Consider the following 18,137-nt stretch of genomic DNA (forward strand, 5'->3'; position numbering starts at 1 on the left):
CACGGCTGTTATGTACCATGGTGTACCAAAAGGAGAATGAAATGGAAATCTTAAACCTTGGCTCACTGCCAGAGACCAGAAGAACTATTGTTACACGAACCAGACAGAATTTGCAAAAAGAATACCGGCTCCTTCCTGTATTTTGAAACAAAACAAATCCCCCAAAATATCTGGTTCTGGAAAGTTAAAATTGAGTCCTACATGGCATTGGTGAGTTCCCTGGCAGAATCATGGTGCTGCTCCACTCAAAACTACCCTGAAACATGTTCTAGGGATGGCACAGTGCTGACAATTGAGTCTTAGTGTTTGATAATACACTTTGACTTTGTTTAATTTACTAGGATAGATGTCATCATTGCAAGGCATTGCAAGGCCTATGTGTTCCAAATCTGATTTTTATTTAGCTGCACTAATTCCAATGCAAATTATTTCCCTTGATTCTTACTAGTAATTACTATTTATTAATTCTGGTAAATCTGGTAATATTTCCCTTTGTGCAAAAAACAACTAACTAACCAAAAAATCCTCCAGCTCTAGATTTATATATGCATGAAAAAATACCTTTTAAATTTCACTTAATAATATAAATGAATCTGAGCCTAGAATTGGCATATGGATTCTCCCCAACCTTTGATGAAGCCTGGATTCAAGTTTGAATTTTAATGAAGTCTGGACTTCTTTCAACAGGTTCTTTGAATTTGATTCTACATCTGCTTGACAGACAGAAGCAAGTCCCTAAACTAGTTAGTCTTCTACAGTCAGTAAGATTCAGTTGTAAAGCCAAATGGTGATACAAACATCTTTCTTGATTTAAGATGTTTCACACATAAAAATGTGGCCACATGTTAACCCACAACAGTTATTCTGCTTCCTAGTGAAATAAAGTCTGGCATCATGTGGAGGTAAGGAATGGTAGTGGATGGGATACTGGGAAATGGGGGTGGAGAACATGAGAAATGAGTGGGAAGGCAGGCAACCCCGCAATAGCCCCACTCAGTCCTGCTTTAGGACCCAAACCCACCTTGCACTGGGAAGGAAAGATAGGTCCCTCTTTGGCTGTCCTCTTCAACAACTTGTCATGTAATCTGCCATGTGGTGAATGCTGGAGTGTGTTAAAAACAGCCCTGAGAACAGAAATCCAGGCTTGGGGAATCTAGCATGTGCAGGGGAGCATGGGCTGGAAGCAGCTCGCTGTGAAGCATTAGGAACTCCTTAGGTGCTAATAGCTTCTAAAAAGCTAATGGTTTAATAGGGCTGGAAGAGAAGAGCATGCTGGAAATTTTCTCAGGCAGGGTTTTGTATATCCTTATAGGAAATGGAGGGGAGGGAGAAGAGACCCATTATTTTCTTCTTAGGTATTTATTTGAATAGAAGTGGAACTGTAAATTCTGAGGATTCTCTCACCACGGTTTTGGTAACTTCACATGCCAAAGATTTCAGTGAGTGGTGACAACCTCCTTCCATATAACAATGGAGAGAACAGGGCTTCAGAGTCACATGTTTATTTAATTTCATTAGTGCTGTTGTTGCAATAGTAACTACAAGCACCTAAAGAACCTCTAAGATCTAAAAAAAAAAATAGTCCTTATTAAAAACATTACTTTGCTGGAAAACTTTGCTGACATATGGTTAAGGCTGCTCACTTGTTTCCATGAAGTTGATATCAGCATAATTCAAACTTCTGAGAAACCAGGAAATACAGAGGATAATAAATTAATATTCAATTCAACCTTTTTAACAATGCTTAATATATCTGTAATGGAAATAATTCACCTTTTCAGTGAGTGGCTTTCAGAGAACATAGTCTGTAACTACTATAGTTCAGGCACCCCTTATCTTTGGAAAAGTGGACTGTATTCGAAGTGATACTTCTTTTACACGCATGCTCTGACCCAATTTCCTAGAAAAAAATTCCATGATAATTAAGTTTTATCTTTTCCCCCGACTCACCATTAGCCACACATGTATTATTAAGCCCACAGAATATTTTTCCTACTTTACTTTGCACTTTTGATCCCACCCACAGGAGTGATGAGCGCTGTGGGCCTGAGGCCCCATCTGAAGGTATGGCCTCCCACTTTCACTACAATTGTAGTTTACTAAGTTTTCTACAATTTGACACAGCAATAATCAACTCCCCAAATACTGCCAGTTCCCTGTTCCCACTGCCAGCTCTCAGGAGGGAGAAATAAAGGGTGCTTGAATGTTGACCTAGACTCTATATTTCCTGGCTTCCAAAAGTCTGAATTTTGCTGAAGCTGATATTTTATAAGAGCTCCAAATACTGCCAGGAAATCCTAACTCTGCATTAATTAAGGGGTTTTGTCAGTCAGTAAAAAGGAAAGATGCTTTAAAGACCTGATATTCACAATTTCCTTGTTTCTTAAAATATATTTGAGAGAGCATCTTTGCAATGTGTCGGTCTGTGATTCAGGATGAGAAAAAATTTCTGAGGAGTCCTGAAATTTCTAGGAAGGACTAGATGCATTGGTAGACTGGGTTGGGTTTTTTCTGTGTGAGGGATGGTAGCTTGGTTTTGAACACTTTTCTACTGACTGACTCTTTTATACCAGGTGAATGGTGTTCACCACCATTTTGCTATTTTATTTATTGCTCTCATGGGTTCTGTTTTAAATGAGAATCAGAAAACAAGCTAAGGGTGAGCTGGCTTCTTTAGCAGGTATAGAGAGAAACCAGCTTTTACAAATGTATGCATAACTGTTTGAAGCCACAATCGCCACACCAGTTTTCAACTGAGCTCAGCTTTTATCTCTTCAGGAAAAAAAAAAAAAAAAGAAAAATAAAAAGGATAGTTATCACAAAATACTTGGTGGATCTCACTGGCACATTTTACAGCTGGGTTTTCAGAACTATTTGAGTGAGCTCTTTGTGAGGTACATGAACACCTTTCAAAACTGATCCAAGCTGTGTATGGATGAAAGATAGAGTCTTGACCTAGGACTACAGATAATCTAATCCTTTAGTTCAAGTTCTGTCAAAACTCAGCCACAAACTCATTACTGAATTTTTCAGTTCTAGAGCTCTGTAACAGGATGGAAATGCTGTGGCACAACAATAATGCTGACAGAAGAGAAGAGAGGAAGGACCAGTGGTGTCAGTGGAAACAGGGGATGAACACCTCTCACCGCTTCCATCCTCTGATGTAAACTTGTATACCACAGCTATCTCTCAAAGGTAACTGAAACCTTCTTGACCTTCCATTTCCAGAACCTGAAAACTCTCCTTTCAGGAAGGCTGGAAAATGCTGTGGTGGCAAGGGCAAAGAAAAAATGTTTTAAAGTCAATTCAAGCATTTGAAGTTTTCAAAGAATAACATGAAGAAATGTTTTTCATTGGAAAACTGGTATTACTGTGCCAACTTAAGAATGGTGAAACACCTCAGGAGGCATTTGTGAATATTCATGAACACGCAGGAGCACACCTACCACGAAACTCACTGCTCCTTCCACCCATTAAACCATTATCAGAAAGTGGTGGTAGATGCTGGGCAGTATCAAGAGCTCAAGGAGATAAAACTGATGTAGACTTCAGCTTATAGTAACAGACTTCGAAAAGGATTCAGCAGTGGCATGAGTCAGCCCAGTTGCATCAGCTCCTGTGATGTCTGAATTTGGTCAGAGGATGAATCCAAACAAAACAAATCTTGCTTTAGAAATAAATTTTACATAGCCTTTGTGCAGTTGAGCAGCGCAGGAGAGGAAAAAAAGGTATTCAAGCACAGACGACTCCAGCACTCTCCCTGAGAAAGATTTCTGTGGCAACCAGTGATTAAGTGTGATTGAAGCCATGCAAAATATTTTCAGAGACCTGTTTCTTCACAGGTCAAAACGCACTTGCTTTTGAGTTCACAAATTCCTAAATGAAACTGGCCACCTTCTCACATGTTCCAATGTGTGCCCCCTTCCTCTCCCAGAAGTAAGTAATATGATCATCTGTTCACTAGAATGACTGCCAAAATCCTGGGAGTAATGGTTGTAAATATTTTTAATTTCAAGCTGGTTGAGTTGTTCTGAAGTCTGTTGGCTTCAGACAAATCCCAGTTCCCTTAGTCACCATCCAGCTTCATGTTATCATAAAAGCCAGTAGGAAATTCTCCTTCATGTTTTCAGACAGGGAACTGCACTCTTCGAGTTATCCTCTAGCTGGAAAAGATAAAGAGGCTGCTGCTTCCTGTGTGTGAGTCTCTAATATCTATCTTACTGACCACAAGAAATCCAAAGACACAGACACAGGGACATAAGCATTTCCAGAAATAACTGTACATTATAAAGTCAGGAGAGGAAAGTAATATTGGCCACCTTCCCCCTAAGAGAGTAACACTGCTGTGTTTATGAACGCCCTTAATTTTGAACGACCTTATAGACTACTCTGAAATCAGAGATAACATCAACACCTCAGGTCCTTTCCTGGCAGTAGGGCTGGATGTAGCATAGTTACGTGGAAGTCAGCTTTGTGTGTTTGCATGCAAAGGTGCTGCATTAACGCACAGACTGCAAAACCACTGCTATAGCCATTAATTTACTTCTCTTGCAGCCACAGTCAATCAGTCCTGTTCACCAGGTCATGCCTTCTCAGATGGTAATCTGCAGTACCTTCCATCTCCTTTGCATCACCTACACAAACACAGACTCATCCCCCAGACAACTCCCAGATTTGGGACTTGATACACCCATCCTTTCCAGAGAGCTTGGAAAAGGGTTAAGTGCTAAAAGCAGAACCAGCAGAAGAGTGCTTATGCTAATGGCAGCTTTTATGCAAGTGCCCTGCCACCTGTATGACTGACTGCAGGATGCCAGCCTTTGCTCTGCTAGGGTATGCCTAGAAACATTTTAATGGCAAGTGGCCTGCTTTTTAAAAATCAGTAATAGAGGGGAAAATTTTGTTTAAAAAAATGGAGCCATGCTATAGAATAGCAACTGGACAAAAGCATTTCCAAACTTGATTCAGTCTGTATCCGTGTGTTTTTCCCACACATGCACAGCAAGTACTTTTTTGCAAGAATTGTATTTTTCTGCCATATTGTTTTTATTGAGAGGTTTCTTTTTCCTCAAAATCTGTGCTCTGAAGCTGTAATTTCCAAAGTCCTAACTTAGTTTGGTTTTATTAAAAATGTTGCCCTCTTGATTTTGAAAAAGAGGTGGAAAGCTGAACTGTAAAGTTTTAAACACTAGAGAATTTTTCAGCAGATCTAGGGATGGAAGTTTAGGGCCTGATGCTCAGTTTCTGGTTGTTGGAGTCAGCAGCACTATTAGCCTCAAGACCAGAAGGCTTAAAAACATTGGCTTAATGCTCATACAAGGATTTGAGCAGGATGTTTTCTTTCATTCTTCCTTCCCCACCCGTATGCTAGTATCAAATTACATACATTGCTTCAGATTTCCAACATTTCCCAATCTGGATTAATTTACATTTGGAGAGAGGGTGTGAATTAAACTGTTATAAAAGGCTTAGATGCAGTGCCAACTTGTTACTATGCTCTTTCAAGCATCAAATGCTTTTTCTATTAAGGAAGCTCTCAGAGAATTTCTTGCATCTGGAAATGGCTCTCATTGCGCAGCTCATTTATCAAATGCAAAACATGACATATACAAACGAAGGCATTCATAGTAACACATCTCCTGCTGCAGTTAGAGGCTCTGTCATACTATGGCCTGCAGTAAGATATTGCTGTCTTCAAGGAGATTTCAGTCTGAGAAAAACCCAGCTCCTGCAGGGATGCAGGATGCAAGGGAAGAGTCAGAAGCAACCAGGAGACAAGCAGAGGACAGAGTGCACACCAAACTGCCACAGCTGACACACTCAGAACTCTCGGCCTTTGGCTTGAACTGCCTCAAACAGTCCAAAGTGAGAAGCTGGGCCTAATAGAACTTCCTAATTCATTAAATACCTAGGAGTGAAGATAAAGCCTGCCCTTGTCTTCTACAGATCTTTTCCCTTGAATTTTCTCATATGTCAAGTTCCTACAGACATACAATTCCATTTTCTGCCAAGGGATGTGATACGATTCCTATCCCTAGTTGGCTGCAAACACCACATTCACAGCATGCCTTTTAATTATAACACTAAAGCATGGGATGAGGCAGATTCAAATTTGGGTATGCCTAGAGGATGGTGTCACTCTTGCTGTTCTTGGTACTTGTGTCAGAGCTGGGTTAGTCACTAAGGACTTTGCTAGCAAATTGTATTCAAGGTCCACATAACTTCTCCCTTGCCAGCATTAGCCTCTGCCAATTTTTGTAAGCTCTGTGAAAATTATTCATGGATCACAAATTTCCCAGAGATCGCAATTTCCATCCTGAAGCATTATGGGCCAACACAACCTCAGGATGCTTTAGAATGTTCATTTACTTATGATCTTAAGCCTGCCTTAAGCTCATACTCACTGTCACCTGGGTAAGTGTCTTCTTCAACTGCGGGAATACAGGCAGGAGCATAGAGCTGAGTATCTGGTTTATTTCTGCAGAAGGGATTCAAAGCTTTGAGGAGAACTGCTGGTGAACTTTCTTTCTCCGTTGTTCACCTTTTCCAATGAACAGCTACAAGAGCCTTAGAGGTTCTGCATTCCCCCTTTACCAGATTTCTTTAGGGGCATGTGATGGGCTTTGTAGGGTAGCTGCAGAGAACAGCTCTTCTCCCACATCACCACTAGCCATCGGAGACAGCCCAAATGCTGCCAGCAAGGATCGTAGTTCTTCTTCCCACCAGTTCAATAGCTTGCTTACTGTTCTCCCTGATTCTCTACTGAGTGGGGAGAGAATAATGCATCAGTTTATAACTCATCAAATGTGACCAGTGGTTTTATGGTGTTTAACAGATGAGATAAATGTGAACTGAAAAGTAAGGAAATTGCCAAGCAGAAGGTTTTAAACAATCAGAAAACAATTGCTTTAACATGGTGCTTAATGCTGTTGTGACTCATAGCCAGCAGTTGTAGCAGCAAAAATGGGTAAGTGTGCTTTAAAAAGATTGGAAAGATTTGTGAAGGATGATTACACCCTTGGCTAATAAATATGATGATCCATATGCAACCTCTGACTCAGGAAACTGTTCAACTTTGCCAAAAAATGCTACAATGTTCTAGGAGAAAAAAAACTCTTCTGAGAGAAATGTTCCCTAAGCATCAACCTTGGTCTCTGCTGATGTTAAGTTGCTGAGCTAGCTGAACTCTGGCATAATTCTTATATTTCTCCTAAAAAAATCTGCATTTGGGTAACATAATGAGCAATCTGTGTCATACAAGGGCTAATCTATAAGGCCTTGTACAGTTCTGATGAATTTACTACTCACAACAAACACTTGGATATTGCTGGATCCTATGCAATTAAATACATCTCTGGTTCTAATAATTGAGGGGCTACCCAATACACAGTCTGTATTCATTCTTCTCTGCCATGGCTCACCAAATAAAAACGGAAACTTGTAAACAATGGGAATGTGTTCACACTGTGCTGGCAGTGCTTCTGAGTCTGCAATACAGAAGGCTGGCTGCAGAGAGAGAGAGAGAGAAAACACTGGTGTGCTGCTGCACCTCCTGACATAACCCACAACAGATCTGGCTATCCCCGTAGTCATAAAACAGTCACAGAAAAAAAAAACCCAAATCCCGAACTACTTTATCCAATGATTACATAACCTACACTGCCACACTGCAGCTGAGGTGAGAATCTTGCAGATAGCTTGGGAAAAGTTCTCAAACCCCAGCTGCTCCAGGCAGCATTCACTCCTGCTCAGCCTAACAGGCTCAGAGCTATCCTGAAGCACAGTAGTTAAATTTGCCACTCCAAACAGTCCCACCCAAGAGACTGTCCTGAAGCTTTTTACAGGGAAAGGATTTAATTAGAATGTGATTTTTGTGGTGCCATATTCAGTACAACAGAACCATCAAAATGTATGCTTTGTGATTTGTGGAGCAGGTTTGCTTAGGCAACTTTTAAGACAATCCCTAGGTAGAGAAAGGGCAAAGGCACCAGAGAGGAGGAGAGACTTTGCTGAGCAGGTTTGAAAGTCATAAATGCACAGTTACGGCTTAGTATTTGTATCGCAGTTGACAGATGCTGCAGCAGTCACATGACTAGAACATGACCTCATATTTCGGCTCTCTCCCCTCCTCCCCCCGTGATGAGGGCAGCGCTGGCACTTAAATGAGCAGAAGGCATTTCCAGAAGGCTAGTTTGGAAGTTACTTAAAGGAGAAGCCTGAATTTTGGCACAGAGATATACTTTATACAGACTATTAACAGCTGCTCAACAGCGGCAGTGAAGCAAAACTCTTTACCTCCACTTGGGAAGTGCACTACAGTTGTTGTTAGGGTAGAAACATTGAATCCCAAATCCCATGGGCTTAGATCATTCCTTCCCAAGGAAAAATCTGCAGGAGGCGCAGTAGAGGGGAGAAATGCCTCCATGACTCTTCACAGGTTTACCCCGCAGACAGTGGAGCTGCTGCAAGCTCTGATGTCCTCAGGGGATCTGTGAGAGATGCTGCAGCCACGAGGAGGCCATCTCTGCCCTGATGCTGTCCCAGAAGCCACTCTGGATGCTCTGGCAGGGTGATTTCACAGGAGCATTGAGCATCCAGGAAGAATATATAATTTTATGGAGATTTTCCAAGGGTACTGAATGAACTCCTAAGCCCATCCACACCTTTTTGCTTAGGTTTTGGATTATGCAATTCCCAGAAGGGTCCTGGGAGGAAGACCCAGTATGATACTCTCTCAACAGCTGAACACCACTTCAGCAGGAAGGGGTACCCCACCGTTTCCAAATTTCCAAAGGTGCAATTGGCTCCATGGGGATAATTTTCTATAGCACTGTTATAGAGGAACCGAAGTTGAGACTGGCTGAGAGGTAAAAGTCCTGAATTACAATCCCAGCTTTGGCACTGATCTCCATTACAAGCTATATCAACGGGAAGTGTTCTAAAAGTGCGGAGATTTTTGTATATTTTAGAGTCTTCCCAGTAATGCACCTGCATTTTGCAGCTATTCATGGACTATGGACCTGAAACTTTCCATACAGCTTTGCAGTTTTCCAAAGGATAAAAACTAAGAATTTTTTGTACAACTACTTGCCTCTAAGCCTTCTTTTCTTTAGCCTGGTGTTCTACTGAAATGTGGCCTGACTATTCTCACCTATCAGGAGCAGTAATTCTTTGGAGCCATAATAGCCCACTCAGCCACGTTAATGTTGATAGCACACCAGAACTGGCTGGGACTTCTCTGCTTTTGATACACAGGGGGTTTCAGTCACGTTTGGGTTTCACCATGAAGGTCTTTGCTTAAAAAGTCCTGGTTGCATACAGCAGTGGTTATTTTGATTATCCCAGCTGAAGCACGAGCATTCCCAGAAGGACCAGCAGCTCAGTGCCCTGCTGCTCGTGTCCTGCTTTGTCGCTGACCTGTTACAAGACTTTGCCGAACATCTTTGTATTATTACTTAGTTTCTTAAAGGAAAAAAAATTAAAAACTGATAATCTGGGGACAAGAAGAGGTCTGCGTGTGTGTGTCTTACACATATGGCAGGTATTACTACTTTACCATAAGCAAGGGTCTTCCAGTCCTTTGGAGTGTGCTTGGGTGGCTGAGCCTTCATCCCCAGCAAGCGCAGTGTCTGTCCTCCATCACACTTGAGGCCAAGGGCAGGGCTGTCACACCCGAGGCTCCGGGTTTTCCCTCAGGAAATCGAGCAGTGCCGGCGACAGCGCGCTGCTGCCAGCCCCGCTCCTGCCGCCCGCCGCCGCCATGTTGGGAGCCGCGCACGGCGCCATCTTGTGGCCCCTGAGGGCTGGTGGCGGGGGGACGCGGCACCGCCGGGCCTGGAGCGGCGCCGGCTGAGGACGCCGTTGTCCTTCTCGTTGTGGAGAGAAAGACAAGCATTTCCCAGTGTTGTAGGGCCGCCTGGTTCTCGGCACAGCGAGCGAGCAGCAGCAGTTTCAATAGCCCACCTGTGATGCCTCCCTATGCTGGGTGGAGATGGGGATTTTCAGGTGCGTCAATGAGCCCCAGCTCCTTCCCAGCGTATCGGAAGGCACCTTCCCGGTGGAAACCACACCAGCAGCCAAGAACTGCTGCTCACACTAGAATGAACCGGTTGCCGAACATCTGAAAAACCACGGTGATAAATATGCACCATTCCTGTTCACGGTGAGCCTGCCCCCAACTCCTCCTGAAAGCTGAAAACTCAGCTCTCAGCATCTCACTGAGATTTAAAATACTCAGGTGCCTTTCTTTCACCTTGCCTGGCCCGTGATAAGGTGTTTTCTGGTACGACGTTGAATTGAAAGTGAGTATTTGGGAAAAATAACCTGTTGAGCAGCTCCGTCATTCCTCAAATGTTGGTGGCAGTCGGCAGTGTCACCCTGATGCTGGTGGAGCAAGCTGACTTACCCCGGGTCGGAATGGGCTTCCCCCTCTGGAAGGCACTGAGCACCTCAGGAAGCGCTGGACAGAAAGCTCATGCACCTTCTGAGGCCTTTCATAGACAGCCTTTGGAGCTGGATTTGAACTGAATGAGATTGCCTGGAGTAGGATAGAGAGCAAAGTGGGATCAGTCATGGTATTGACCTGTTTGTCACAACATCGTCCTTCGGGGAGTCTCCCTTTATCCACCTTCTTGCTAAAGCTTTCCAAAAAGAGTTATTCAAGGCTGTGTACAGTCTGCTGTCCTATGTCACTGAATGAAAAGTTTTCAGAGACAGCGTATATTCATTATGTTACAAACATTGATCAAAACATCTAGGTTTCTACAGGTTTATGCCATGCACTTAGGTGCCAGTAAACATTTGAATATCTAGCTCTTAGTGTTTATCTCTTTTTTCCCCCCCATTAATTTTCTTAGCACTGGTAAATTAAGTAGATATCAAATTATTGTTGCTATTTGGTAAAATGCTGATAGGGTGAAAGCAACAAGCAATCTTTCACATATTCTGTGGCATTCACTTGACATTTTAATCACTTAAAAGTAGTTAAAAAGTCACTCCTAGGAGGTAAAGCAGTACTGTGTGTGAGCCCCACCTAAGGTCTGTGTGTGAGCCCCACCTAAGCCATGAACATTCAGGAGTGAAAAGAGATTATTTTCACAAGGTTCTAATAAGCCTACATGGCTTGAGTGTAGGCCATCCATGGTTTGTATCACTTACACACCCGACTCTCCCTAGCCAGTCTAGGAAAGGAATTTAATCTATTGGTGAGGGCCTCAGGATATGCCCCCTTATAAATGTTGTGTGTCAGTGTAACTAAAATTTTATTCTGGGGGTAAATTAAATGATAGTATCATTGACATTATGTCTAGGGCTTTACAATTTTCTCTTTTGACTTGAACTGGGACATAAATTAAGCTTCAGACTCTGCTTTTCTGCTCACAATCTGCCTAATCAAAGAAGGAGATCCTCCTGAACATTTCAATGCCCAAGTTGCTGGTAGGAGTCCCTGATAGATTTCTCTTTTAAATTTAGCATAGCCCAGAATAGTAACTCTTACATAACGTATACAGAGCAAATATGGGACTTGCTATGATTTCAGTGAGAGACTGCGGATTTCCTGCTGAATAACTAAGGCAGACAGCGTTAGAGTCATGCCTCAAATACAAATCTTGAGCAAGTAAGCTCATTCGTACAAAGCAAGGGATAATGTTTCTTGTAGGTATCAGAATAGAGCTGACAACCAAATGGACTGTGACAGATCCCAGCTCCTCTCATGTGTCTGTGCATGGCATTGTGGCCTCTGGTTACCTCAAAACTTGCAGATGCATTGGACTCCCTGTTCCTGGGGCTAGAGAGAGACAGCAAGGCAAGAATTTGCACTCCATTGTCCACACGCCACTGGGGCTACTCAAGAATGGGAGTTCTTAAACAAATAAGTTCTCTGCTTATTGACAGCTAGCTGGGGTCTGTGGAGCATATACTCCTCCACACAGCCCATGTGTCAGATGGGAGGTCTTGAAGGAGCAAAGGCCAGAACTAGACCTTTCTGGCATTGTATGTTTAGTAGGCCATCTAGCAAAAGAAATGAAATAGACCTTCAATCAATTTTCACCTCCTCCTGCCTTTTGTTTTCCATAGCTTAACACCTCCCCAACAATGAATTGCAGAGCAATTGCAGAGTCGGCACATTATGTGTGTATCACAGCTGGAACTTGATCCCTGCCATGTTCCAGGGGTGAATCTGTGAAATACTGCATCCTCTGGGTGCTCTCTGGCTCTTCAGGCTGTCAGCCTTTGAGGACTGTAGCTTACTGAGCTGAGTAGGAGTCAGCTGTTCCAGTAGGCAGGACACCAGGCTGCCACAGCATCCCAGAGTTACTCCAGCGCTGTTATACAGGAGGATGCAGCAAGGACCTTCACTGTACTTAGTAAGATGGTAGTAGTCATGTGGACTCTTGAACAAGGTTTCATTTCACTGGGATCCGCAGATACAGAGTCCTAGAATTGCTGGCACCTTGCATACAAAGCGCAGGCTGGACAGAATCTGTCCCTGTGTCATTTGACAAAATTATTTACACTAAGGAATTTGCTTAGCTAAGAAACCTGATGGAAACACACACATGGCAAATAAGCAATTACCCCCATACTCATAGGCTTATGGAGATCAATCATACTGACTTATAGTCCCTGCGATTTCCTGGATTGCTTTATAAATAAAAAACCTAACAGGAAAGCCATTAAGTCATTATTAGATTAGCCTTGATGTTGCCTTGAGAATTTTTGATCTGATAAGAAGTATTCCCCCAGCTGATTTGGTAAGGTACCCTTTTTTTGTCGATATAAATGATGGTGCAGACAAGGCAGTGGAGTCTGAAAACCAGTTCATTACACAGAGGAAATGTATCAGTTTCATTAGAACGATGATATTGCACCAGTTTTACTGTGTGTTTCCTTTAAACCCTGCTTACCCTGGTGAAGTTTCCCTCAGACTAGTACAGAGTATGTACATACACACACTGCTGCAATGATTGAACTAAAGAAGCGTGATGCAATATTTTTTAGCTAAATGATTACAACTCTTCTATGAGTATTTAAGTGTGGCATTTATCTGTCCCTCAGACCAATAGCGATGCACTGATCCTGCTTTCTTGTGTCAGGAGCTAGTCTGTGACTGTTTTCTATGCTGATACAAAAGGCTGGGGATTGAACATGTGTGGTATTTTCCTTCCTGCTTGCCTCCCCACAGACTCTAGGTTTTCTGGACCCATAGAAGTAACTGGAAGGGTAGCTTGAGTGTCCCACATTGTCATTCATAGCCGCGAGTATGCCTTTTCTGCTCCCAGAGTCCCAGGAGTCCCAGCAATCCAGAGTTTCTAGATTCTGTGCCTTTATTCAGTGTCATGATTGCTGCTCAAAATACAATTTCCCTAAGGGGTAAAAAAAAAATAATCAGAGGAGTTTGCCTTTGTGAATGCAAAGATTGGCAATAAACCCCATGGTAAGGTGGGAAGGAAGACTCCAAAAAATTAGAAGCGAGAGATCTAGCATGTTATGAATATCTGAAACTCTTACTACAATTCATGCATGCATCTGCATGCTTTTAACAGTGAAGGATATTCGGGTGTACTGAATTCCTTGTTGTTCATAGTCTCTGTGACAGGAAAGGGTATCTTCCTAGAAGCCTGCCTACTTTTCAGAGGAGAGCTCTGGACTTTAAACAGGAATTCCTGGGTTACTTTCTTTGCTCAGTCCTTTGGAAGAAGTCAGACTAGAGTGTCATAATTGATATATATGACTTAAACTCTTTGTAACTGAGATTTTGTTTCAGTAACACAGGGGAACAGTGCTATTGACCTTAAAGGGAGTTTAATCTCATGTGTCCGTGGAAGACTGCTGTACATATGCTGGCAGGTAGGCTCCAGCAGAAACTCCAGCATGCCAGTCTCTGGCAGCCTGGGTCTTATTTTGGATAACTGTAGAAAGCAAATGATTTAGGATATAAATCAGCAATGAACGGTATAATCCAAATTTAGAGGTTTAATTTAAAATAAAAATAACTTGATTTAAAGGGTTAGATTAGAAGCAGATTCAAAAGTAGTCATGTGGAAGACATTTAAATAATACAAATATCTTTATTTGTAAATTTTTTCAATAAACATTTAAATAAAATACTTATGTTGAGGGTTTTGCCAGAAAACCCTTGGAGAATTCTTGGTTCAATCAGGTTCTTGCTGGTGCTGTAAATCTGCCTGTAAGAAGAGTTTCAGTTCTCTCACATGTCCTGGCAGGGGCCGGATAAACACCTTGGGGTACTCCTGCTGTGCTAAGGTCACCTTTATGCAGAGATACATCACAATGCTCTACTTAGCAGCATCAGAACAGGACTTAAATGATGCATAAATCTTGAGCTATTCAAGAGTTATTTTCACCCTCTCTCTATGAGAAGAAAAGCAAGTAGTTCCTTTAATCCTGTGTGGCTTCTGTATTAAAATAAGCCTTGATACTAATCCCTGGCTATCTGGATTTAGACTGACATATATCCTACAGCTTCAAATACCAGAACATCTGAGTTACCAATGTGCCCTTAAACCCAGAGCATTTATGTGCTTAATCACACCAAAGGACAGAAAAGTCATTATATTCCCAGTGTTTCCCTAACACTGCACAGGATTCCTTCAAAAACCCAGGCAGTTTTCCTGAAATTATTTCCTTTTGCTGCAGTGTTCTCAGTGTTCCCCATTGTGACTTGAAGAAACATGCAAGGTAAATGTCACAGAGCAGCACATCAAGGTTGAGTTGGCATCTTGCGTAAATTCAACTACACAATTTACAAACGGGCTTGCACGAAGTTTCACAAAAGGCAGGTGGCTTCACTTGTGTGTGAGCAGATTTTCTCCCTAACAGAAACATCAGGATTCCTAGGTCCTCATCCTAACACAGTTGTCAAACTTGACCAAAAAGAAATATTAGTAAATTATAAGGCATCCATACTTCTGGGTTTTATGAGTATATATGTGATGGTAAAGTAGTGGTAACTACAATGCTCCTTTAGTGGTAACTTCAGCAGTGTCACTTCCTAGATGTACTGTGCACGTTATATAAGATAAATAGGCCACCAACTTGTATCTCCTTGTGTCCCTGAAAGTGCAGAGGTACTTCATAAGATGGTGCTGCTCTGCAGCAGTTCACTTTGTTCTTTACCTTGTCTTTGTGTCCATGCCTTCCTTTCCATCTTCTGTTTCTCACCCCCATCTGTTGATAGGCACAGAAGTGGTTAACAGTGAATGTCCTGCCTCACTCAGTTCTGAAGGGCAGGGTCACTCTTGGGGTTGCCCACAATAAAGAAGTTGCACGTGCTAGAGCCACATATGTGCTTTATGCTTCTTGCTCCCCTCTGCCTGTATCACAGCAGGGTATCATGTCAGACAAACTCGGTCAGTTAGCAGGAACAGGGAAAAAATCTCCTTCTTCTCTCTCTAAAGTTTCTGCTTCATAAGCTCTCTTAGGCAAGGACTACCTGACTGTGGTTTCTCAGGCATCTTTAGACACTAAAAAAACCCAGCTACTGAACATCAGCAACCTCACAGATATGGGCAGCCAGAGGCAGCCAGAGTTCATCTCACCTGGCAGGTATGAAACCTGTCCTCTAAGTAAATGTAAAAATCCTTAGCAGGAGGCAGCTAACATTGAAGAATCCCAGGAAATTAAGTCAAATCATAATGCTTTTTTGGAGATGGATACCAGTACTATATATGCTCTGATGCTAGAGAATCAGCAGATGAACAGCAAAGATTTCAACATACAAGAAAATATTGGCATGACCTCTGCTGGCAGAGGAAAGTTCTCAAGAGATTTTAATGCTCAGAGTAATGAAACTTCAGCTGCAAAGCACTCTGCCATGAGGCTTCTCACTAACTCATGCTAACCAAGAGGACAAAGCATCTGTTTCTGAAATCTCTCCTCTTCAGGTTACTGGAGAACCTTGGGCACAGATTTTAAAACCTGATCTCGAGATACCATATGAAGCCAAAATCACATCAATACCACTATCTTTTTTCCCATCTGAACTACAGCAACTACTGTTAGCTACAGCGAAAAGTGTCTCTGAAGGCAAGCTCCAGAAACACAATCTTTAATTTATGTATAGCCATTAATAAAGACGGAAGAGAGTTTCAGCTCCTTTTGGCACAATTTTCCAAAGATACTGCTTTTCCAAGAATAGTATCTTTATAACTAGTAACTTTCCAAGAAAATGTCTACACCTCAATCAAAGAAAAATTGCAACAGCTTTCTAAATGCCAGGATCATCTCCTTCCTCTTGTGACAAAGCATGGAGTAGGGAGTCATTAGGACACTGAGGGAGAATTGGGTGTTCATGTCTTCACAAGTGACTCGATCCGAAAGAACCTATCAGGTTCTGGAAGAATGGATGTGGAGGTTCTTATGAAAATCATGCTGCGCAAGTTTGTTGCAGAACTGAGCACAGGCTGAACTTCTGAACTTTGGGGGGGAAATGTACAGGCTTAAGAGACTTATGAATATTCACTTGTCTGCCCAGGGTCGCTTAAAACAAATTTTAATGGTCATACTGCATGATGGTCCCTGCATGATAAGCAGGGATACATATTAAAGGAGGAATATATAGTAGGTGGCTGTACCTTCCCAGTACCTCAGCCAATGGGGAAGGGAGGAGGGCAACATGTGGTCAGGAATTTAGGATTAAAGGAGGCTGCATCCACCAAAAAATCAAGAGAGACCCCACAAGGGTATGGCCGAGTGGCCTCTCTCCCTTTATTTGAATAAAGTTGATTCTTGCAGGGCTCCTCTGTCTCCTTTGGGGACACTGGCCTTTCACAGTGTTGTGATTTTCCACACAACACCATCTCCCACATAGTTAATATTTCCTTTGCAGTGACTAAACAATGCAGCTGCTAAAGCCTACTGTGATGCCTAAAAGGATATGATTGCTTTGAGCACTGCCTGGCTGAGGAACTCTTGGTCCTTGACAGTGAACACTCACATAATCACATGAAAAGAGAGATGCACATTTCTTCCAAAGGGTTATTTTGACAATTTTCACTTGTTTTGTTTGCAATTCAAGGATTTTTTTTTGGTTTTGAAATAATGGAAACCTTTAAAGGAGTCAAAACAAAGCATGTTTAGAGAAAATTCCATTCTTTCGAGAAAGGAGAGGGTTTTTCTAATAGTTGTTTGTTCTCATCTAATTCTTACTTTAGTGACTGGCAGCAATTGAGACCCTCAAAGTAACCAAATATCTTTCCTTGGTTAAATTTTAGTAGGTAAGTTTACATTTGAAAGCTATATGCCAGGGGCAAAAAAACCCCAGACAAAAAAACCATGAAAACCAGGGACAGTCTGTTACCGTGCCAGTTTCAAGAGTGTCCCTTGGGATATACTAGCTGATGATATGCCCAGTGAATAGCTGCATGTAAGGTAGAAAGTGACTGATCTCTATACTTCTAGTCCTCCGGAGTTTCTGTTTCAATACTCATGTAGTGAATGATTACAAAGTAAGGAATGTTTCTCCATTGCCTCTTCAAAGATGAAGGCTTGAAAGTTAAAAGTTTTAAACTGTTTCTAACCAAAACTTTAGAAACTGATTTATTTTAGAAAATGAGGCACCATGTTTGAAGGTCATTGAAATATCTTGTAGTTGATACATCAGTAGAGCAAGCAGTACACTCTTTGATACATCAGCAAACTTTGGCTGGATATCAACGAGCCAGCCACGGAACTTTAAGCCAGCAAAGATGAGTTCTCCACGGACCTGCTGTTGCTATGAGCTGGATGTGATGTTCCCACTCTCAAAACCCTCTGTAAGCAAGTGCCTAACCTGTCACAGGGGCTGCAAAATCTACGAAATGTCAGAACCTCTGCTGTCTGTGCTGTCCTTTGCTGTCCTGGTTGCTCCTATGAGGCTGCTCGTGCCCCACTCTATTGAGGACTGCATGCACCACATTTAGTGCTACAAAATCAGTGATTTCCCCACCCGTGCTAAATATTCAAAAATCATGACTCAGATTCTAGCATCGTGATTGTCTTAAAAATCATGAGATTTTTCTTTTTAAGGATATAAGAGCCTTAGAGCTTTTAAAATTGTCATTTGGCTTCTTGTTCTGGAGTTTTCATAACTATGAGAGCTGGAAGCCTGAAAAGAAAGTGTTTACTTTGTAATC

This window comes from Corvus moneduloides, chromosome 3 (assembly GCF_009650955.1).
Source record: "Corvus moneduloides isolate bCorMon1 chromosome 3, bCorMon1.pri, whole genome shotgun sequence".
Classification (NCBI taxonomy): Eukaryota; Metazoa; Chordata; class Aves; order Passeriformes; family Corvidae; genus Corvus; species Corvus moneduloides.